This window comes from Pleurodeles waltl, chromosome 6, assembly GCF_031143425.1.
Source record: "Pleurodeles waltl isolate 20211129_DDA chromosome 6, aPleWal1.hap1.20221129, whole genome shotgun sequence".
In the NCBI taxonomy this organism is placed as follows: Eukaryota; Metazoa; Chordata; class Amphibia; order Caudata; family Salamandridae; genus Pleurodeles; species Pleurodeles waltl.
The window spans coordinates 1,399,757,607-1,399,780,508 of NC_090445.1; the positions used below are offsets into that span (position 1 = coordinate 1,399,757,607).

The following is a 22,902-nucleotide window of genomic DNA, read 5'->3' on the forward strand; positions in this document are numbered from 1 at the left end:
GAATATGTTGGGCAGCTGAGGCAATGTGATGGTTCAGAGCAGCTGCGATGTGATGTCCTGCATCGTCAAGGATCCCAACAACAAAGGCATGCAATGCAAAGTTCAGCATCAAGGATGCGTTGCTCAGTCAATGCTATACGTCGGTTACGAAGAGCTCGGAGGCTGCAATGCAAGAACTTGTGTCATTATCGAGGCAGCCGTCGACAAGGGTTTTGTGAAGCGAGGGCCTACGTCAGTGAAACTTCTGACATGGCAGTTCAGATGTGAGCTGTGTGGGTGATGTGGAGTCCTTGCACTGGGAGAACCCTTGCAGCAGGGACAACGCGTCTGTTCTGCTCGGGATTGTGCTGTGCAGCAGAGGAGATGTGTTGGTTCTGCTGGATCCACAGACAGGCTGGCAGAGCACCTTCAGGCCCACTTTCAAGGATCCATGGCTGGGGTGGCACCACTTGACAGAATAGGACTCACACAAGGCAGAGTCCAGTTGTTGGAATCAAGGTAATTGGAGCCTTGTGTCCCTGAGGTTCTAGTAAGGAGGCCAGTCAACTAGCCCTTAGAGTCTCTCTGTGATCCTGGGTCCAACAGATGCAGTTCAAGTCCTTCTTACCCAGGCAAAATGGTAGCAGGCAACAGCTCACCACAGCAAGGCAGCAATCCTTCAGGGTAGCAGTCCATCAGAGTGGCAGTCTTTTGAGCTGCAGGGCAGTCCTTGTTCCTGGCAGAGTATTTACAGATCCAGAATTGTACTGAAGAGTTGGTGCCTGGGATCCAATATTTATACCTGGGCCTTCCTTTGAATTGGAGAAAGCTTCTAAAGGTTTCCACCCCCCCCCGCCGCCACCACCACTGAGGTGTCAGGCATCCATTTCTCCCTGTCCTGGCCCATCTTGCCATTACCTAGTGTCCCTTTGTCTCACTGTCTGGGAGCAATACATAAAGACCAACAGCCAGCTCCAGCTACACCTCGCCATGTGGGCCAGGATCAGACTGCAGGCACCAAATGGTTAGGACAAGGAAATGCCAACTTTCTAAAAGTAGCATTTTCAGAAATATGATTAAAAATCCAACTTTACCATTAAAGGCAGTTTTTAATTACAGTTGTAGGCACCAAATTTGAACTGTCAACCTGGTTCCAATTGGAAGTAACAGCTTATTGGATGTAATAAGGTGACTCCAATGTTATCCTGTGGGAGAAAAAGGCCTTGCAGTAGTGAAAAACTAAGTTAAGAGTCTTTCACTACCAGGGCGAGTAAAACAAAAAGTACATGTCCCAATTTTTAAATACACTGCATCCTGACCTCTTGGCTGTCCATGTCCTACCCTAGAGATGACATGTGTTAAAAAGGATGGTTTGAGCCTGACAAATAGCTTATTTCCCCAGGTCGACATAGTAGTTTAAAAACTGCACACACAGGCTGCAATGGTAGAGCTGAGACACATTTAAAGTACAACTTAAGTGGGTGGCACAATCAGTGCTGCCGATCCACTATAGCATTTAAAAAACAGGCCCTGGCACAGGTACTGCTACTTTACTAGGGACTTACAATTAAATTAAATATGCCAATTGGGTTTAAGCCAGTTCTACAATGTTTCAAGGAGGGAGCACAGTCACTTAAGCACTAGTTAGCAGAGGTAAAGTGTGCAGAGTCCTAAAGCCAGCTAAATCAAAGTCCACAAAACAGGAGTGTTGAAGGCAAAATGTTAGGCGAAAACCATGCCAAGAATGCCAGGTCTAACAGATATCCTTTACTCTACATAGAATACTGAGACAGTGCTTGGGTAAGGAGGGTCATCCTAAATTCACATGTTTTTGCATCTGGATATACAGCATAAGCTGAACCTTACAAGTGCTCATGAGATTTGTCAGGGTCATGGCATTTTGCAGATGTTTACACTGTGCCACTGACTTTACATTATGGCTTTGATGCTGTGGTAAAGTAGAACCTTACCACACTCAGCCAGAGCAGATCTGTCAGCAACAGAGCAGCTTTTGCAATCCCCATAGAGGTTAACACCAGAGATTCTAAGTCATACCAGCTGCATTGGCCTAGAGCCCCTAAACTGAAGATGACTCTCCGTAAGTAATTTTTTGCAGAGCTAGTCAAACAGTGCAAGCCAGACAGGTTGAGTTAGCCAGCTTTTTTTGCTATGGTAATAGCAAATTTTTAAAAGACATTAAAGTGATGTTTTACTTATCTGATAGAGACTTCTAGCGATCCCTGCTCAAATTAAAGACTTCTACGAAGCTATGTGCCTCGTTTTTGAGCAGGCTGCCCTCACGGGTGGTTCCTCGGACCCCGGGGGGATAGTAGGGGCCCCATCAGGTTTGATGCCGGCGGCTTCGGCCTCGGCGCCGTTGACGACCCCAGATCTGATATCAGATCCGGACCAGCACAGGTTCCACAAAGTTAGCCTCCTCTGGTGCCGGGTCCAACATCGATGATCCCCCACTGCCGGTGCCCACTGGTGGTGGTAGCCCCATCCTCATTCCAGATGATCCATAGCCGGTACGACGTCACACAATGTCGATTCCGACTTCGACTGTGCCGACTAGGCCCAGATCAGAGCCTGAGGCTCATTTTGATTAGCCAGGCACAGGTGAGGAATGGGAGGGATCTGAGGACCCTTTGGAATATGGATTAGAGAGGCAGGACTGGTAAGAGGAACTAGGGGAAGTCAGCGGACTGGATACTTCTCCAGATACTGGTATGCTCTCATCTCCTTCTGTGGCTATAGAGGAGGGAGCATCATACGCCATGGTGGTGCTTAGAGCGGTTGAGGTCTTGGACCTGGAGTTACCTACGGTGCCGGTCATGACTAACATCCTGACAGAGTCGCTTCAGCCCGGGGCTGCTACATTGGAGCCAATGTTACCCCTTAATGAAGCCCTTACTGGTGCCCTGCTGGGTACGTGGTCCAAACCAAGCACAGGGGCTCCTGTGAATAGGACAACTGGCCGCTGCCATCGACCACCCCCTACCGACCCTAGTTTCCTCACCCAACACCCCACCCCAGAGAGCGTGGTGGTCCAAGCATCCACATCCTGTTATGCCTTCCCTTCGGCTTCCCTGGACAGGGAATCCAAGAGGCTGGACCAACTTGGGAAGAAGATGTTTTCTTCCTCCAGCCTGTCATTGAGGTCTGTGAACACCTCATGCCTGGGATACGGTGGCACAGGTGCTGCCCCAGATCGTGGAGGGCATATGGGACACTCTCACCCGAGATGTCAAGGATGGGAGAGATGCAGCCAAGTTTACCATTCGGTGTGGTTTGGACACGACTGACTCGCTGGGCAGGGCGATTTCCTCAACAGTAGCCCTTCGTCGCCACGCCTGGCTGCATACCTCTGGCTTTTCGGGGGATGTCCAAGTACATCTGATAGACATGCCCTTCAATGGCTCACGTCTTTTTGGAGAGAAGGCAGACTCAGCGCTTCAGCAGTTCAAGGATTCTCGAGCCATGGCCAGATCCTTGGACCTACCGGCGCCCGCTCACCAGGAGTCTGCCTATTGCCCCTTTCAAGGCTTCGGGAGGGGTGGGGTACCACGCCAACCACAGGTTAGCCACTATCCTCCAGCTTCACAGCATCCAGTGTGAGGATGAGGTCATGGTACCCTCAGACCCAGAGGGTTTAGCCACAGGTTGGCCACCACCCAGCCCCCCACTTCCACTACACTCAAGCCCTCCTAGTATGGTTCTGAAAGACCATGCTCATCCAGTTTGAGGGAGGGTTTGATTTTGGTCCATAACATTGAATAAATGGGTCTTGCAGATCATACAGAAGGGCTATTCCCTCCCCTTCCAGTCTTTCCCTCCCTCTATCCCTTCACTGAGAGAATGGCTGATGGAGGATCATTTCATCTTGGCCAAGGGAGCCATAGAAAGGGTCCTGATGTCAGAAGTAGGCAGTGGTTGATATTCCAGCTACTTTCTGATTACAAAGAAGAACAAGGGCCTTCGCCCTATCTTGGATTTAAGGGGCATCAATCTCTTCCTCAAAAAGGAGAAATTCCAGATGCTCACTCTTGCTCAGGTCTTGTCTGCCCTAGACCAAGGAGACTGGATGGTAGGATTGGACTTGCAGGATGCGTATTTTCACATCCCCATCCTGCCCGCACACAGGCGTTACTTGTGGTTCAAGGTTGGCCACGAGCACTTTCAGTTTACCGTGCTCCCCTTTGCTGTCACCAGTACCCCTCGGGTGCTCACCAAGGTGATGGCGGTGGTGACAGGTCATCTGCGCACGTTAGGGATTTCAGTCTTCCCCTACCTCCACTGGCTGTTGAAGGCTTCTACGCCCTAGGCTCTCGTCACCCACCTTAAGATTACGGCGCACCTCCTGCATTCACTGGGTTCACTATAGACGTGCTGAAGTCACACCTGACTCCCTTTCAGAAGCTCCCTTTCATCAGGGCTGGTCTGGACACAGTGCAGTTTCGGTTTTATCCTCCCGAGCAGCCAGTCCAGGATATTCAGGTTATGATACAGATGTTTCGGCCTGTAGTCTGGATTTTGGTGAAACAGACTCTGAGGCTGTTGGGACTCATGGCTTCCTGCATCCTATTAGCCAAACATGCCAGATGGCTTATAAGGGCTCTGCAGTGGGACCTGAAGGTCCAGTGGGCAGAGCATCAAGGAAATCTTACCGGCACAGTGCAGAGCTCGGAGGGAACTGCAAAAGACCTGCAGTGGTGGTTGGTTAACTGCGATTGGGTCAGAGGCAGACTCCTCTCTCTTCCCCAACCAGATCTTACAGTAGTGACGGATACGTCTCTTCTGGGATGGGGCGGCCCTCTGGGAGAGGCGGAGATCAGAGGTCTCTGGTCTCCAGCGGACTCTGGACCCCATATCAACTTGCTGGAGCACTGGGTGATCCGACTGGCATTGAAAGCATTTATTCCTGTGTGAAAGGGAAGATAGTGCAGGTGTTCATGGACAAAGCCACCGCAATGTGGTACTGCAACAAGCAGGGTGTTGTGGGGTCATGGACCCTTTGTCAAGAGGCTCTGCGTCTCTGGACATGGCTGGAACAGCAGGGCATAACCTTGGTGGTTCAACACCTGGCAGGTTCTCTGAACGCAAGGGCGGACAAACTCAACCATCGATGCCTAGCAGATCACGAATGGTATCTCCAAGGACTCTTTCAGCAGTGGGGAGAGCCTTGGTTAGATCTGTTCTCCTCCGCAGCGAACTCGCAATGTCAGCAGTATTGCGTGTTGGGGTTTCCAATGCGGCAATCGCTTGGTGAGGCTTTTCGACGCAAGTGGAATTCAGGCCTCCTGTACGCTTTTCCGCCCATACCACTTCTGCCTAGAGTTCTCAAGAAGATCAAGAACGACCGGGCCCAAGTCATCTTAGTGGCTCCGGATTGGACATGAACAGTCTGGTATCCCGAGCTTCTCAAAATGAGCATCAGTCCTCCGATCAGCCTGCCCCTACAGGAGGATCTTCTGTCGCAGCAGCAGGGGAGGGTTCTCCACCCGAACCTGTCAACTCTGCACCTTCATGTGTGGAGATTGAGTGGCAGCAGTTGATGGCTTTTTACCGTCCTCCCGACATCTGTAAAGGTATTTTGGCAGCCAGGCATCCCCCTACTAAAACGCTTTGTATATTATTGTGCAGAAACGTCTATTGATCCTCTTTCTGCTTCTCTTTCTGATATTCTTCTTTTCATTCTTTCCCTTGCCCAGCAGGGTTCTGCCTTGGGGACTCTCAGGGGCTATCTTTCTGCCTTATCAGCATTTCTTCGGCTGTCTGATCAGCCTTCTCTGTTTAAATCCCCCATTGTACATAGATTCCTCAAAGGGCTTGTACATATGTTTCCCCCTACGCCCTTTGTTATGCCCCAATGGGACTTAAATCTGGTCATCATATTTCTGATGTGCGCTCCGTTCAAGCCTTTGCACAACTGTTCCTCTGGCTGCTCACCATCAAGACAGCCTTCTTGGTGGCGATAACATCTGCCAGGAGGGTGAGTGAGATGCAAGCTCTTTCATCAAAGCCACCGTATCTCACTATCTATCCTGACAAGGTGGTACTCAGAACTCGTGCCTCTTTCCTCCCCAAGGTGGTGACCCCATTTCATCTGGGTCAGAACATCACCCTGCCCACCTTCTTTGCTCCATTGCATCCCTCTAAGGAAGAGGAACGACTCCACCGACTGGAACCAAAAAGAGCATTGTCGTTCTATCTTGACCGCACAAAAGACTTCCGGGTAGATGACCAACTCTTTGTGGGGTATCTTGGAGCAAAGAGGTCGGGCAGTGCAGAAGCGAACCATTTCGTGCTGGGTTGTTCTCTGCATCAAAATCTGCTATGCATTGGCCAAGAAGCAGCCTCCTGAGGGATTGCGAGCTTATTCTGCCAGTGGCAAAGCTGTTACCACTGCGCTAGGTCGGGATGTACCAGTCCCGGACATCTGTCAGACAGCAACGGGGGCATCTTTGCACACATTTGCAAAATATTACTGCCTGGACAAAGAGATGGGCATTATCTGTGGCCCACTGCCAGGAGGTTATGGCTTGGGTATCTATTCAAAGGTAAGGAATCTTCAGCTAGACGTCTCTATCAGATGAACAAGATACTTATCTTCAGTAACACATTATCTGGTAGAGTCTCTATCTAGCTGCAGATTCCTTACACCCACCCATGCCTCCCTGCTCTGTGGATATCTCCAGTAGGGTGAGGGTTTATCCCTTTCAGGGCACTAGTTTTGTACAGACAAAATGTTGGTTCTATCCATGACTCTGCGCTTCTGGCGTGGAATTTTGTGGATAAAAGAACTGACCTACGTGGGCCGGTGATGCCTTTATAGGCGTTCGTGCTATCCCGGACAGCTCCAACGAATCTGAAGAAGCCACGCAGAGCCGGACAATACATGCAGATCTGAACAACGCCACCGGACGGCGCGCACAGGGTATTGCTCTGCAAAAAGATTCCAGATTCGAAGCTGACGCCAGGGAATTCAATGTAAGGAATCTGCAGCTAGATAGAGTCTCTACCAGATAATGCGTAGCACAAGGTAAGTAACTTGTTCTTCAGGGTCTGTGGATAGTACGGAGTCCTCAAGTCTTGCTCATTGGAAGTGAGACTCAAAGATTTGTGTGATCAGGTTGAGCTCTCGCAACTGGCTAATATATATCTCTCCTGCTTTGAAGTGATTGCACTGGAAAACCAAGGGCCATATTTATACTTTTCGACGCACAACTGTGCCAACGCAGTTGTGCGTCAAAAAATTGAACGCCGGCTAACGCCATTCTGAAGTGCCATGCGGGCGCCGTATTTATTCAATGACGTTAGCCGGCGTTAGCCGGCGGAGCTGCCTGGTGTGCGTGAAAAAAAATGACTTACATCAGGCAGCGCCGGCGTAGGGGAAAATGGAGCTTGGGCGTCAAAAAATGGGGCAAGTCAGGCTGAGGCAAAATTTTCGCCTCATTCCGATTTGCGCCATTTTTTTTTACTCCCAACCCCCATTGAAATGACTCCTGTCTTAGCAAAGACAGGAGTCATGCCCCCTTGCCCAATGGCCATGCCCAGGGGACTTCTGTCCCCTGGGCATGGTCATTGGGCAGAGTGGCATGTAGGGGGGCACAAATCAGGCCCCCCTATGCCACAAAAAAAAATACTTACCAGCACTTACCTTATTGTCCCAGGGGTGGGTCCCTCCATCCTTGGGCGTCCTCCTGGGGTGGGCAAGGGTGGCAGGGGGTGTCCCTGGGGGCATGGGAGGGCACCTCTGGGCTCCTTCTGAGCCCACAGGTCCCTTAACGCCTGCCCTGACCAGGCGCTAAAAAATGATGCAAAAGCGGCATTTTTGCCCGGGAGTATAAATACGGCGCACATGCCTCGGAGTCATTTTTTAGACGGGAACGCCTACCTTGCATATCATTAACGCAAGGAAGGTGTCCACGCTAAAAAATGACGCAAACTCCATGAACTTTGGCGCTAGATGCGTCTAACGCCACAGTATAAATATGGAGTTCGTTTTGCGTCGAATTTGCGTAAAAAAAAACTACGCAAATCCGGCGCAAACAGAGTATAAATATGGCCCTAAATATGGCCCCAAGTGTAGAGCAGCTCCTGGGTGCTATAAAGACTCCAAGAGGCAATTCCACCATAATGGAATTCCTCCTACACAATGGTTAAAATAATGTCAGCAGATGCTTTGGACACACCAGGATGCTGCTCCTTTCGTTTTGAAACCCAAAGTCTTTTTTGGGGAAGTTGTACAATCATTGTATTTATTTTATATTTATCTTTAGTTATTTTTTATCATGTCAGCGGTCACTTCTCATGTTATTAATGTCGAAGTTCGTGTCATCAAATATGCGAATTAGTCCCAGTCTTACGAAATTTCAAAACTTGAGAGCTCTGATAGTAGTTTCTACAGTCAAAAATACTAGACATGTCTTTTGACGCCGCCATACCCGTGGAAGCTCACACCATCTTACTAATTGGCTTCAAACATTGTCACTCCATAACTTTGTACATTATCCAGATAACAGGGAATCCTTCACACTTGGGAGCTGAATTAAGCGACCCTTGGCTCAGCTGATCTGAAACTAATTTTGTTTCAAAGATGCTCTCATCCAACCAAATTCATACATGTTTATGTTTATGCAACTTCTTTTAATCCAATACTTAAAATGAACACTGTAAAATATATTTCACACAAAGAGGAAAGGAGCATTGAACGGAAGGCCAATAAATGACAAATGCAATTCTGAAAATTACAGTGAAGTGCAATTCTTGATCACACTGTTGCCATGTATTTGAACCCGGTTTTTGAAAAGTTACAAGCTATAGGCTATCATTACAAACCATCCACATCCAACCCTATGTTTTCATTCTTTCCACACACGCTTGAACCATTAGTTCAGAGACCTTCAACACCTACTCAATTAATGCATCTTGTTTCATCAATTCTCATTCAACGTGTAACTTGCACGTATTTGGACATGCTCAGCCCCTGCTTCTTGTGACGTCACTGCAGACTCAACATTTGCCACTTGTGACATCTGTGCCCATTTAACCATGCCTCCTGTAACATCACTGCATATACAAGTGTGTTATCAGTGACTGCTCAACCCTTGTGACATGCCTTATCGATAACCACTCAACACTTGCTTTTTTTGACCTCAGGGCTACTGGTGAAGCACCATCATTGTTTGTGCTTAAAAAGATGCTAACATGTGACCCACATAGCCATTACTTGTATGTGTGCACACGTTATTTTGCACTTAGTTTTTAGCGAAGCAAGTGGTTTATATATTTTTGACTACCCATAGTTGGGATGTACATTTTAACATTGACAAGTGGGTGTAGGCCTTGGAAGCCAAACTCCATTTTAAAAATAAAACATTGTATTATTGCTTGCTGTGCATAACTTCCTTTCTGATCCAGGCACCTGAGTCACTGTGTTTTCATTAACTACATAAATTTCTGTTAGTTTACTGTATGAAGGTCACGTTGGGAAACATCCTTTATGCCGAATTTGTTATAACGAAGTCCTGGTTAACGAAAGCGGAACAACGCTTTCTTTAACCAAAACTTCGTTATTTTGTGCCTTAACCACGCATGTCCTGAACAACGAATATGCATGGTTAAGGTACAAACAAGGGAGTCGGCTGAGGAGGACGACGCAGATGACAAGGTGACGACTCAGGTAAGTGGGGGGTTTTAGGTTTTGGGGAGGGGGTGGGTGGTCAGGGGGTTTTAGGTTTTGGGGTGGGGTTGGGGGGGTGGGGTGAGGGATGTAGGGTGAATGGTGCCTATTGTTAATGATTTTATCAGGAATGCCTTTACAACGAAATATCGTTGTAAAGGCATTTGTGGTAAAATCATTAGTAGTAAAGACGAGGTCGGTGTCCTGACCTCGTTGTTAAGGTTAGTAGTAGTTTAAAATTCGGTGTTCCGTCATATAACCGGTCACGTTTGTTGCAAATGATTGGTTTGACAATGATTTTCCACAGCTGCACGGGATGGGAGGCAAACTAGGTGGTTAAAGAATCTGGCATTGTACTATCCTTGGAGAAGGAGGCCGACACTGAGCTCACCCCGGGTGTTTAATTTTGATTGGTTCTTACTTGGTGATAAACTGTGCAAAGTATCACTTAGACGAAATTTCAAGTGTGTGAATTTGTCTTCATTTAGTCAGACTTGCCCCTGTACTCCTTTTGCAGATGGACGTCTCTTCCCCTTTCTTGAGGCTCAATGCACTCTATACTTCTGCTTACAGACTTGCATTCTAGAGTAAGTACACTTCCCCTTTTCCTGACTGGGACCTTTCGTTTGGTTCCATTTTCAGTTTTATATTTGCAGAAACCCGTTCTTATAATTTCCCATGCTTTACCACAGTCTTAGCTCAGCATTAGGTAGTTTCACTTCACGGGAACGGAATATATCTAACTTTGCATATACGTTTTTTTTAATAACTTGTTCTTGCGATGCTTATCTTGACCTGCCTGGAGTAAATTCACAAATGCTGTACTAAGGTGATTACCGACTTGGAAATGATCTGATTTCATTCTGATTGTAATTTTAATCATTTGTTAATAAATCTTCATGGTTTGCAAACTGCCCCTCTCTCTCATTACTGTGGGGGAAAAAGCTGCCTCACTGTTATTGAGAAGTTAGTGAATTTGTGATTTCAGACCCAGTTTCAGATAAAAGTCCATCGACGTGGACATAGCACAGAGTTCCAAGTTTCCGTGGGGCAATCCTTGTCTTTCACTTTTCACTGCCCACTGTTTCTTTCTTTCTTGTCATTGGTGCTGTCTCAGTGCGTCTGTATAACAGCAGGACATCACATTTAGGTATTGCGAACACAATACTCTCACAATCGATCCTTTTTGTGACATCGATGCCATTTGGTGTGTGTCTTTCTAGGTCATTGTCATTTCCCTGCAATGGAGCAAAGAGTAGAATTTCTGCTCCGTTCTTTGTCGTGTTCTACATTCACTTTATCTTTTGACATAACCCTGCTCCTGATTTCTTCCAGAAGCTTTTCATACTAGAAACGCTGAAAAGGCAAAGGCAGAAATTGGGTACACGTTAAATGTTATCAGTGCTATTACAGATATATGCAAAAAGAACCAGTGTTAATACCAAATGTATACGAGTAAAGTTGCCAACATATGTGTGTGCTAAAATGGTCAAACTTTATATTGAATACTAAAAAATGCCTTGAGTTCCGAACAACAGATGCAGCGCCCCTTGGATACAGGATTCTCTCTGTATGGGTCGGTAAAATGCATACCTCCTCACCGAGGCAGTTTGATCTCAACCAGAGCCGTCAATAAGGGGCACCAGTGGGTAGAAGCTGTTGTCCCTGACATGCCCTTTGATACTCGAGGCACTCCCTTTCCTTCCCCTGGTCTCAGGGATCATGCAGGGAGGGCAGGGGCAAAAGTACAGGGGCCTCTAAAGCACTGTTTACCTTGAGTCATTTCTATTCGTTGCCTTTTACGTGGCCCTCAGCCATAAATAGGATTCTATTGACTAGCTGAGAACATGGCAAAAAATGCGCCATGATTAACTGCAAAATTTGAATTTCTCACATAAAACTTTACGAGTTTTTTGGACTTCATGGAGATTACAATGTTTGTAAAATTTGAAGTGCTGGGCCCGCAGGCAAAAATTCCCTCCCCAAAAAGTTTTTAGGTGAGAACTCTTCTGTTAACTGAAAGGTTTTTCTTATTTGTTCCAGTGAAACATACGTGTATGATGTTTTCTCCACAAATGAAACTTCGCAAGTGCCCCCAAGCCTCAGGATGTTAGTGATGTTTTAGAAATAACTTCCCACTCCTCAACGTGATGTGACTGGCCTGCATATTCCAGTGCTTGGCTTTACTTTGAGAGCGTCTAATAAAAACCTGAGGGTGGCAGCACACTATTGGAGATTAAGAAGTTTACGAGGCAGGTCTCTTCTTGTTTCATGCAGCTTGATGGATTGTATCCATTGTGACAAAATGTTCCATGTTTTGGAAGAAAGGGAGCCGTTTGAAGTGGAGCCAAATGTGTGGTTTGTGAACACAATAGTTTGGAAATTTTCTCATTAGTCACACTTCCTGTGCTTCACCGTTCCTGACTCCTATAAGTGACTCCTTATTTGCTAATAGTCTGTTTGAAACACACACTACGGATCACCAATCCTCCACAAAGGCCCATCCATTGTTGCCTTCATTGGACTTCAGAACATGGCCGATGCATGCCCTCTGCTATGGCTTCCCATGTTTATCTTTCTCAATGACTACCAGGAAAGTGGTTAGCAACGTTGTCAATAAAGCCAGATTCTGACTGGTATGGTCCAAACTTGGCAACTGAACAAAGAAATTGATTACAAAGCCTTTTTCTTTTCCCACTTTCTTTGCCCCCAGTAGTAATAGCTAGGCTTACAAATTATCCCATGCATGGAAGGATCGAAAACAGATCTCAGACTCACTATGAGTATGGTGTAAAGTGGAAAATCTGGCACAAACAGCTTCTGCGCCCAGTTTTTCAATCTGCCCCCATTACGGGAGGCACACAAATATTACTCACTCCCTTCCCTGCTTCTCTGGGTTGCCCTTGCGCAAAATCAAGACCCCAGACTGACAGCGTGAGGTGAAAAATATTAATAACTAACACAGTGTAGTCTAACTAAAGAAGTACTTACAGACCTCCCTATTAGCCCAAATGTTTTAGTTATGGGTTATCATTAATATCTTAATTCTTCTTTTATATCTCAAGCATTAGAATACCATCCAGTAGGCAATAACGGTCTGTAGGTACCCGCCGGTCAGCGCTCAAAAAGAGCCTAACTCCAACTCTGCAGGACAGTTTTCACTATTTTTATTTACCATTCATTCTGTTTGAATTTTGTTTTCTTCTCCCATAACCTGGGAACACCTTATACATTTTCTTCACTTTCCAAACATTTTTCAACTGTTTTCATTATATTTTTTATTCAAACTTGTTGTAATTATTTAAGTTTTTTTAACTGTCTTTAACTCTCGGTCGTTTGTAACATGTCATTCAAGCATATTTCCATGGTTTGCTTTGCTACTTAGGTCAAGCTAGGAAGGGTGAGCCAAAGTTACTCTTGCTGAAACCAGTTTATCTCGGTGAATCCTTATGTTTGGGCAGCGTTAGGTTCATCATAATTCATATCAAAACTCTGGATCATGAGTTAGGTCCTGGAGGTTCACCCGAATTGCTGGAGCCGGAAGTACCTATTCTGGATGGTAATTCTTCCCTTGAACCACCCTGCTACAACGTATTTTACCGGGAACGGGAAATAACATGCAGACTCAATAATACTGGGTACAAATCTGCATGATGATCCCCATTCCATGTGGAATAATGGGCCTTATCCACTCACATTTTTTTCACATTGAGCCGGTGGAAAATGGAAGCCAGGGACCACTGTGGGTTGGGGGTGGCGTCCAGGGAAGGGGAGGCTGCTGACAATTACAGAGTGGGGGAGAGGGTTCAGTGCTCCTGTTTGCCATAGGAAAGTGTTGGGAGGCAGCCAGGATGTGCTTGTGCACATTGCTCATGACTGATATGCACTCTATTTTACTGATGCGAACTCACGCGGTCGGGCAGACCAGGATCCCACCCAAGGATAACGCTACATGGTCAGTGACCTTTCTCCTACTGTCACCTAGCCGTTCGACCCCTTACAAAGATCAAGGCAGATCTGGAGATCGAGTAATCTATGGACTTCCTTGCAACAGCAGATCAGCTGAAACGGATGGAGGGGAATGCCACACTCAGAAAATAGCTACAATGTGTAGAATCAAACATTTGTCTTGCCTTTTTGAAACATTGACACCAACGTGATACAATGTAAATGTTCTAGTTTTAGTTACCTTTAACACCAGTTACTTAATATACTTGTATATATGTTTAAGATAGCTCGATGGAATGATGCACCTGCTTCGGAGATGTGCCTAACCTGAAGTGCACACAAAGGGCGGAGGCTGGGGAGGGCTAGTGTCTCCCTTGAATCCCCCAAATTCGACAACATCAATCCCATTGTTTACATTGCTTGAAATAGAAAAATAGAAGTAACGGTACTCTGCAATGAAAAGTATTACGTTTTTCTTGAGGAGTGCAGGAACTCTCGCTCTCAAAATGAAAAAGTACCGGTACTCAGTACCGGACAGTACCGGCCCATTTAAAACATTGTTTATTAGTAATTCAGCTAAGTATAGACAACATTAAAGCACAGCGGCTTCCCGCATGTCCTAAATACATACCAGGATACTCTCTTTTGTCGAAAGAAGATGACAGCCAAAATAATGACAAGAAGAAGAAGCAGCGCTGCACCCAAAACTCCAAACAGCACCCAGTAGAACCCAGCATGTTTTTCGAACAGCTCACACTGCTTTCCAGTATAGTGGTAATAGCCAAAACTATAGCACCTGCAAAGCAATAATACTACTTTAGTCAGCTTCCAAAGATGAAATGCAGCAAATTACAACCAAAGCCCTTCTTCAGCAAATGTCCTTTTCAACCCTCTTTCGAGAAGGTCAGGCCTAAACTTTGCTAATGCTGTTATGGTGAATGTTTTCAGTGTCACTGTTGCAGAGTGACAGGTACACATTATGGAGATCCTGAGGCTGTGTGGGGCAGTGGAACAGAGCTGTGCAAAAGGAAGAAAGACATCACAGACGTTTAAAGGTGCTCAATCTTTGTCTCAAAAAATAAGCAGATTGATTTAGGGTTCTGGAGGTGGAATTTCTGGTAACCAGTGTGGCAGATAAATGCCCTTGCTAGTATTAGAAGCCCGTATGCATTGTGCTTCATAGAGGCAATGTTTGTTGTAATGTGAGGGAAACCAACAATAAAAAGCGGCCCACCAGACCATTAAATAGGCCCACAAACAGTCAGAAAAGTAGCCCACAAGCTGACTAGACCTTCTAGCACTGCCAGATTGCCCTATAAGCCAGTCACACCTTGTTCTTCGCTTTAGTGGCTAAGGTTTCTCAACAATAAAATAATCACTTTGGGGGTGAATACCATGGTGGGAATTCTCTCAGTACCCATGGCAGATGTTGGAACTTCTGCCAGCAACCGTGGGCACTGACAGTACACCTGAAATTGGGGCTCTGTTGAAAGCTGGCCTCTCTTTGCATGGTGATATTTCATGGTTGCGACCGCCAATACTGCTGGGGGATAAAAGGATCCTATATGTGGCATCGGCTCGTCCATCACCTCTTGTGGATGTGGAGTTGGCACCTCTTCCTTGCTAACCTGATGGCAGAGCCAAAAAAGGCCCTGCTGGCAGCAGGTCTTGCATCACAGAAAATTTAAGTGGAGTTCAGATGCAGGAGGTACAGGAAGAGATTACACCATGTTTTGGCAGATGCACCCTTAACACTCTCCTTTAAATCAAGCCTATGGTCTGCTACACTGAGGATGATACAACAGCCCTCCCAGCCAGTAGAATAGACCGGGAACAGGAGAGAAAGGCTGCAGGCCAGATATGGTGCTCGGCCTCAGTCTCCTTACCTAACCAGGCTTACACCCATTTTCTGGGCAAACATTTTCAGTGCAGCCATTTCTTCCAGTCGCAGGGAGGGTTCTGATAGAGTCACACGTCATGCAAACCTCTCTTTGGTGAACTAGCACGAGGACGCTGTCATGCTTAATATGACTAGCAGGGCAGTTACGGCCCTTTCATTTGAAGCTCTTTGTCGGGAAGCAGCCTGAACCACGACTCCCGAACAATGAAGTTTAGGTGAGGGGTGGGGGGAAGCGGTAATTTTAGGGGCGAGGGTGGGTGGTTGGGGTGTTTTTTTTGTGTTTCGGGGTAATTTTAGGGGTGGGGTGGTTTTAGGTTTTAGGGGCGGGGTGGGGGGGTTGTGGTAGTTTAGGTTTTAGGGGTGGGGGGTTGGGGTGGTTTTACGGGCAGGGTGGGGAGTCGCGGTAATTTAGGGGCGGGGTGGAGGGTTGGGGTGGTTTTAGGGGTGGGTGGGGGACCGCAGTAATTTTAGGGTCAGGGTGGGGGGCTGGGGTAGTTTTAGGGGCAGGGTGGGTGGTTGGGGTGGTTTTAGGTTTTATGGGTGGGGGGTTGTGGTAATTTTTAGGGGCGGGGGTGTGTGGCCACGGGGGTCGCATGCTGGAATCATGCATGCCATTCACTAATGCCTTTACAACGAAAAATCGTTGTTAAGGCAGTCGTCGTTGCGACCGCGTTGTTCAGGCATGCATGGTTCCAGCATCCTTTGTTCCGACATACTTCCCTCTTTGTCCGGTTAGTGAGACAAACATGTTAACAGCGAGAAAATTGATATAACGATCTTGAACCTCGATGAGACTTAAGTAGCAGTTTAACATTACATTAATTACATTTAGGTTTTTGTACATTGGGCATAGATGTCATGCATCAAGGTGCTTAGCTAGGAGGTTGATTCGAAGGAGGTTTTACATGTCTTACTGGCAGTAGGGTCCTTCCTGTCGGTTAAAGCAGTCGCCTCTGTAATTACAGTAACCCGGGTGCTGGTAGCAGGGTCCAACACAGATACAGCTTTGATTGTCGCAGATAACTTTGTAGTCGGAAAAGTTCAAATTACAGGTCACATATTCTTTCAGGCCAGAAACATCTGGAAGAAAAAAGTATAGCAAAATACATTTAAAGGATATTTATTCATTTACTTTTATTTACTTTTTTAACATAGCACTGCATTACTCCTTCGGGTCTCAGGGCACTTTACAATGAAACAAATTGCACTAAAAGAAGGTATCGGGCGTATATTTAACTGTGCAGGGGCAAGATAGTTAAAGAAATAAATCATGTAAACAAAAGTGTTTAACAAATAAGTGATGAGAGTAGAAAAATTGGGGAAGGGGAGATAACCATTTCGTAACAGGTATTCTATAGGAAAGAAGTATATTAATTTCAGTGAGGGGAAGATACAGGTGTTTACATGTTTAGATACAAGAAAAGAGCAGGAAGGTATCAATGTTCTATAGATGTGCTGAGTAAACAAGTTGCATAAGCGAGGGACAGGAGCAGTAACAAATTTAGACGCAACTGATTTTGATTTGAATATTTTGATTTCATGGTGGAAGTTTTTTTTTTCGTTCTTACATTTTTCATACTGCCAGAAATGTAAAGGCATGAGTGAATTTAAATGAGTTGTTGCAGTGTGAGGACTTTAAACGTCATGCAGGAAGATTTGAACCTGAATGCTTTCCGCAGTCATGCCCATATTCTTTAGACATCTGTGCCGATATTTACTAAACGTTCACACAACACAGAGCAGCAAGCAAAGAAATGGTGCTGTTCTGGTCTCTCCATGTGGTAGGGCACTTTGTGAGGCCATGCGCCAGTGCAGCCACCCCTGCCCCATAGTACAAGCGTTTCTGCTGGGGCGGCTCCCCCATTAGGGCAGAGGAGTGTTGCTCCCTGCCAGCAGCAGCAGCTGCAAAACCTATACAAGAAAATTATAATAAACTAAGCTTATTATCGTTTTCTTGTCAAGGGGCTGGGCCACGGGGGTGATGAGCAGTGAGGGGGAATGAACAGCACTCCCCCTCAGTGCGCATGTTTGTTTGGCCGGCCATCTTGGGCTGGCCAAACACACATGCGCAGTAGGCTCTCTCCAGCCCAATAACACAGTTGCTGGGCTGAAGAGAGCATGCACAGGCTACCCGTCTGCCTGGAAGTGCCCTGGCTGGGCGCTCCCAGCCAATCGTAAAGTTGCTCCGAGCAGTGTCAGGATTGGGTTCAGGGCAGGCTGGGAGCCTGGCCTGCAGCAGAGAAGCAGATGGAGTAGTGCGGCAGCGTCGGCAATCGAGGTAAGTGTTTTATTTTTTTAAATTAATTTTATTTGTATCTCCTCCCCCTGAGCACGCCACTGGTGTCTGCAATGTGATTTGCATAGATTTTGTGCAGGAAAGGGACTCTTCCTGCATGCACAAAACCTGCTTGTAGATGTGAATTATGTCAAAATCCATGGGTAGCTGCATGGGATCGCCTATGCACCACCTATGGAACGCCTCCTTGAAGCAACATAATACAAGGCAGCATATTGCACTGTGTTGTGTTACTTTGTGTCACAATACAATGCAAATCATGATTTGTGTTGGATTTTAAATATCAACCCAACACTTTGCTTTGGGTCTGTGTTAAAAAAGTAACACAAACCCAACACAAAGGCCCATATTTATACTTTTTGATGCACAACTGCGCCAACGCAGTTGTGCGTCAAAAATTTTACCGCTGGCTAACGCCATTCCAAATCGCCATGCGGGCGCTTTATTTATTGAATGAGGTTATCTGGCGCTGCGGACTGGTGTGCGTAAAAAAAAATGACTCACACCAGGCAGCGCCGGCGTAGGGGAAAATTGAGGTTGGGCGTCAAAAAATGGGGCAAGTCAGGTCTGAGGCAAAATTCAGGCCTCAACCCGATTTGCGCCATTTTTTTTTACGCCCAACCTCCATTGACATGACTACTGTCTTAGCAAAGACAGGAGTCATGCCCCCTTGCCCAATGGCCATGCCCAGGGGACTTATGTCCCCTGGGCATGGTCATTGGGCATTGTGGCATGTAGGGGGGCCCAAATCAGGCCCCCCTATGCCACAAAAAAAAATGAAAAAAAATACTTACCCCAACTTACCTCAACTTCCCTGGGATGGGTCCCTCCATCCTTGGGTGTCCTCCTGGGGTGGGCAAGGGTGGCAGGGGGTGTCCCTGGGGGCATTGGAGGGCACCTCTGGGCTCCTTCTGAGCCCACAGGTCCCTTAACGCCTGCCCTGACCCAGGCGTTAAAAAACGGCGCCCATCAGGCTGGGCGCCGTTTTTTAAGGCCTGCCCCCTCCTGTGCGTCAAAATGACATCAGAGTATAAATATGGGGCACAGGCCTTAAAGTCATTTTTTGGAAGGGAACGCCTACCTTGCATATAATTAACGCAAGGCTGGTTTCCCCTTCCAAAAAATGACGCACATGGTGGAACTTTGACGCCCGCGGGGTCGGACGTCAAAGTATAAATATGGGGCAGGGTTTGCGCCGATTGTGCGTCAAAAATTTTGACGCACATTCGGCGCAAACAGAGTATAAATATGCCCCTTTGTGTGTCCCCTCATTTTTTATGCTGGCTTGGGGGACTGATCCAGAAACTGGTGGAGATTTGGAAGAGGTGCGTTTATAGATTTTCAATATTGTGGCAGGATGAGTAATTAAAAAACAATGCATTTTATTTTGATTCAACAGGGTTAATGCTAACTGATGATTTAGTTTAGTTCTTAAGAATCTGCCCCAGGTCATTTGGTTTGTTTCTAGATTTCTGAACTTTTAGTTTGAGGAGTGTTGGCTTGACAGTGAATAGATTCTTTTTTAGGTTTTTATTTCTTTTTTTAGTTCAGTGAGTGCTCTTCAAAACCCTAACTGCAGTTAGCAATATCACTGACCAGTCAGTGCACTGCTCTGCCTCCAGTGGCTCCACCTTGTAAGTAGAGCCCTTTCCCTGGCTCCTCGGAACTCCTGACCCCTGCCAGGAGTTTGAGGCCTTTCTCCACCCGCAGGCTTCTGCCTGCGCCTCATCCCTGGTGTTTAGTGGGAGAGCTCTGCTTTCCTACTAGGCTACCTTCTGCCTCTCTCCTCCTTTTCTCTGCTTAGCTCTCTGTTCTGCTTCACTTCTGTCCCTTTGTGCTCCTTTTGCTTTGCGCTACACTCTTCCTCGTTTTTCTCTCACTCTGCTCTCTCTCTCTCACTTTCGCTCTCCCCTCTCTCTCCCACCGCTGCTGCCCCTGTGGCCCGCCCCCTCCTCTCTCTCTCATGCTGCACTCCCGCCACTGCTGCGCCCGCCCCCTTTTTTCAGCCCCATCCCCTTTTTTGCACCGTTTTTCGCTCCTGCTCCTGCCTCCCTGCTGTCCTCTCCTACCCCCCACTTTCCTATTTAATGGCGGCCGCTCTGCGGCCGTATCGCTTGGACTGAGCCCAGCACCAGAACCTCTGGCTCCTGTCCCTCCCACTACCGCCACGTATGTCTTCACTAAGACACTGCCACCCTCTGCGCCCTCAACACTGGCCGCTCTCCCGCCTGCCTTCCAGCCTCCCCGCAGACCCCCGCGGACCCTTCTCCTGCCAGATTTGCACCTTCACCAGCCTCCATGCCAACGACCCACCCACCAAGACAGGACGCAACCATCTCAGATGTATCCTCCTCAACACCCGCTCCGTCCACAAGCACGTAGTAGAGATATGGACTCTACTTGATTCAGCCTCCCCAGATGTCGCTCTCCTGACCGAGACCTGGATAAACCCCTCCTCAGCACCTGACATCGCCATAGCAATCCTGGACTGCTCCAAGATCACCCGCAGGGCCCGCTCCAACAAACCTGGAAAAGGAATCGCCATCATCCACAAGAACACCCACAGAATCACGACCAGCACCGAAGACACCCTCAGCACCGCCAACACCTGCACCTCCAGATCCACACTGACCCAAACACCACTCTCTGAGAGACCCTCGTCTACAGGTCCCCCGGCCCCCGACAGCAGTTCAGCGACTTCATCATTGACATCATCAACACGCATGTTCTCGCATCCACGGACTACATACTCCTCGGGGACTTACACTTCCACCTCGAGACCATCAACGACAACAACACAGCTCATCACAACACTGGCCCACTCCGCAGGACACACACTCAACCCTATTTTCTCTGCCAGCAATCATGTCTCCTTCAGCCACACCACCAAACTGCACTGAACAGATCACCGCTGCATCCACTTCTCCTTCAAGAAACCCACAACACACCACCACCCACAACGGATCCCCCACCGCAGTTGGAACAAGGTCACCGAAGACCAACTTATCGCATCTCTCTCCCAGAACCCACCCATCAACACCACTGACACTGATGCAGCTGCCTGCAACTTCAGGCAATGGGTCGACACCTGTGCCAATACTCTCGCCCCAGTCAAGAATCCCTCCAACAAACGCACCGACTGAAAGGCCTTCTCGTTTACCGCCGACCTCCACAAATCTAAGCACACCTGCCGAAGACTCGAAAGAAAGTGGCGCCAAGATCAGACTCTGGACAACCACACAGCCTTCAAAAACACCATCCGCAGACACCACCAACTCATCCGAGCAGCCAAGAGAACTGCCTTCAAAGACCGAATCAACAACAACGCACATAGCACAAGGAGCTCTTCAATGTCGTGAAGGAACTCTCCAACCCCAGCTGAAATGCCAACAACATCCCGCCATCCCAAGACCTCTGCGACTCCCTAGCCTCCCACTTCCACCGCAAGGTTGCAGACATCCACGACAGCTTCACCACCCAGACCCCCCAGGCAACCACCAACACCACAGATTCACCTCCGACCAGTCTCCTGCTCTCCTGGACCCCCGTCAACGACAACAACACCATCAAAATTAATTATGAACACCATCCACTCCGGCTCTCCATCTGACCCCTGCCTTCATCACATCCTCAACAAAGCAAGCTCTCTCATCGCACCCCAACTACGGAAGATCATCAACAGCTCCTACGAGTCCGCCACCTTCCAGGAGAGCTGGAAACACGCCGAGATCAACGCCCTCCTAAAAAAAACCAAGGCAGACCAAAAGGACCTCAAGAACTTCTGGCCTATCTCCCTGCTCCCATTCTGGCAAAAGTCATCGAGAAGGCTGTCAACAGACAACTAACTAGCTTCCTCAAGGAGAACTGCACCCTGGACCCTCCCCAATCTTGATTCCGCAGCAACCACAGTACCAAAACCACCCTTATCGCCGTCACCGACAACATCAGAACCATACTGGTCAACAGCGAAACCACAGCCCTCATCCTCCTGGAACTCTCGGCCACGTTCGATACCGTCTGCCACCATACCCTACACTCATGCCTCAGCAGTGCAGGAATCTGCGACAGAGCCCTGGAATGTGTCACCTCCTTTCTCACCGGCAGAACCCAGAGAGTCCGCCTCCCCACATTTCGCTCGAAGGCCACTGAAATCATCTGCCGCGTACCCCAGGGTTCGTCCTTCAGCCCGACCCCCTTCAACGTCTACATGGCCCCGCTTGCTAACATCGCCCGATCCCACAACCTCAACATCATCTCATACGGCGACAACACCCAGCTGAGCCTCTCCCTCACCAAGGACTCTGCCAAGACCAACCTCCACGAAGGAATGAAGGCCATTGCCGAATGGATGAAGAACAGCTGCCTCAAACTCAATTCCGACAAGATGGAGGTTCTCATCTTCGGCTCCACCCCCTCAGCATGGGATGACTCCTGGTGGCCTGCCACTCTCGGATCCGCTCTAACTCCCACTGACCACGCACGCAACCTAGGATTCATCTTGGACTCCTCATTATCCACGACCCAGCAAGTCAATGCCATCTTCTCCTCCTACTTCAACACCCTCAGCATGCTCCGAAAGATCTACAAACAGATACCCACCGAAACCAGAAAAACAGTCACCAAAGCCCCTGTAAGCAGCAAACTGGACTACGGCAATGAACTCTACGCAGGAACCACGGTCAAACTCCAGAAGAGGTTGCAACGTATCCAGAACGCCTCTGCACGCCTCATCCTGGACATCCTCCACCACTGCCACATCACAGACCCCCTGAGAAACCTGCACTGGCTCCCAGTCAACAAGAGAATCACCTTCAAACTCCTCACCCACGCTCACAAAGGACTGCACAATAACGGACCAGAGTACCTCAACAGGCGGCTCTCCTTCTACACCCTGCCCGGCATCTCCGCTCCGCCAACCTCGCCCTCGCAACCGTCCCACGCATCCGTAGAGCTACAACCGGCAGTAGATGATTCTTGCACCTCGCCTACAAAACGTGGAACACTCTTCCCACCCACCTGCGCCAGACCAAAGACCTCCTTACCTTCAGGAAAATTCTCAAGACCTGGCTGTTCAAGCAGTAAAAGCACCCCCCC

General features: G+C 47.9%; 1 long non-coding RNA gene across 1 annotated transcript in view; it reads left to right on the forward strand.

Annotated features, from left to right (window-relative positions):
• Positions 1-22,902, forward strand: part of LOC138300887 (uncharacterized) — a 403,056-nt gene that overhangs the window by 9,374 nt on the left and 370,780 nt on the right. The window contains exon 2 of the long non-coding RNA XR_011205038.1: positions 10,182-10,251. This is a non-coding gene — a long non-coding RNA (uncharacterized lncRNA). The remainder of the gene's footprint in view (positions 1-10,181; positions 10,252-22,902) is intronic.